This window comes from Sorex araneus, chromosome 6 (genome assembly GCF_027595985.1).
Source record: "Sorex araneus isolate mSorAra2 chromosome 6, mSorAra2.pri, whole genome shotgun sequence".
Taxonomy (NCBI): Eukaryota; Metazoa; Chordata; class Mammalia; order Eulipotyphla; family Soricidae; genus Sorex; species Sorex araneus.
The window spans coordinates 107614267-107616095 of NC_073307.1; the positions used below are offsets into that span (position 1 = coordinate 107614267).

Consider the following 1829-nt stretch of genomic DNA (forward strand, 5'->3'; position numbering starts at 1 on the left):
TTCTATCCCTCTGAGACTCCAATAATTCTTTTCTTTTCTTAAAAAAAGTTATTTATTTTTTAATTAGTGAATCACTGTGAGGGTACAGTTACAGATTTATACATTTTTGTACTCATGTTTACCTCATACAATATTCGAGAACCCATCCCTTCACCAGTGCCCATTCTCCACTACCAATAAACCCAGCATCCCTCCCACCCCCCTAATCCCATCTCCCCCACCCTACCCTGCCACTGTGGCAGGGTATTCCCTTTAGTTCTCTCTCTCTAATTAGATGTTGTGGTTTGCAATAGGGGTGTTGAGTGGCCATTGTGTTCAGTCTCTAGTCTACATTCAGCACACAATCACCTGCGTGGCCTCCAACCACATTTTGCTTGGTGCTCCCTTTTCTATCCGAGCTGCCCTCTCCCCACAACGTGAGGCCAGCTTCCAAGCCATGGAGCCAACCTCCTGGTACTTATTTCTACTATTCATGGGTGTTAGTCTCCTACTCTGTTATTCTATATTCCACAGATGAATGCAATCTTTCTATGTCTGTCTCTCTCTTTCTGACTCATTTCACTTAGCATGATACTTTCCTTGGCTAATATCAAGTGTAGTATCTGTTCTTATCAGTTTAATATCTAATAATTCTTATGTTACTCCTCTTGGCTTCCTCATGATCTTCTCTTGCTCTCTGGCCTAGATTGTGAGACTCTTTTCCATTTTCTGCTCTTTTCTAGAGAGTCTCTGGACTTCATCTTCGAGCTCACTGATTCTGTCCTAAGCAGCTGTTACTCTGATGCTTGAGGCCTTCCACTGAGTTTTTTAATTCGCCTACCAGGTTTTTCAGGTTTGACATTTCCGTTTGTAATTTCGTTTGCATTTTCAGCATTTCTATCTTCATATCCTGTTGTATTTTATTGGCATTGCTTTCCATTGTTTCATTTAGCTTCCTAAGGATCCTCAATAGCTCCCTTCTAAATTCTTTGTCAGAGAGGTTATCTAGCACTTCATTGCTGTTGGGGTCTTCTGGGCTAGCCTCTTCACTAAGTAAGTCTGGTGGGTTTCTGTGTTGCTTTACCATTGTGACCTATGTGGCTTATCCCTTCATGCTTACTGTTACTATTCTGCTTATGATGCAGTATTAATTAAAGTGGATTAATGAGTTATTGGCTAATGTGTTTCTGGTGGTTAAGCTAACCTAGTGACAGTTCCAATTAAGAGGGTAACTTATGGTTCTTACGAGATATGGAGGGGGGAGAAAAACTAACAGTCGCTAATGTGGCTGAGGCTCCAGTCAAGCTGCTTTTAAGATTCTTGGTTTTCTGTGGACCCATTGTGAACAAAATTTTTATTTGATATCTCCTTCTTGACTTTCATTATTTGTATTAGGAAAGCCATGGACCTTTGTGTATTTATTTTTTAACCTGCTCTTTACTATACATACCTGTTGTTTCATTTTTCTAGAGTCTTTAGCATTTTCTAAGTATAGTATTATATCATCGGTAAATAGTGATAACTTGACCCTCTCTTTTCTATCTGGATGCCTTGAATATATTTTTTTTTGCCTAACTACTATGGCGAATGCTTCCAGTATTATATTGAATGGTAGTGGCAAGAGTGGTCAACCTTGCCTTGTGCCTGATCTTACAGGGAAGGCTCAGTTTTTTATCATTGTGAATAATGCTTGCTGTGGGCTTGTGGTAGATAGATTTGACTATATTGAGCAAAGTTCCTTAACTCCCATTTCGTTGAGAGCTTTTATCATGAATCTTCATATTGTCAAATAATTTTTCTGTATCTATTGATATAATCATGTAATCTTATCTTTTATTTTTATTGATATG

General features: G+C 38.7%; 1 pseudogene; it reads left to right on the forward strand.

The window, feature by feature from the left end:
* Positions 1-570: 570 nt before the first annotated feature.
* On the forward strand, positions 571-660 carry LOC129406133 (U2 spliceosomal RNA; annotated as a pseudogene).
* The last annotated feature ends 1169 nt before the right edge of the window (positions 661-1829 follow it).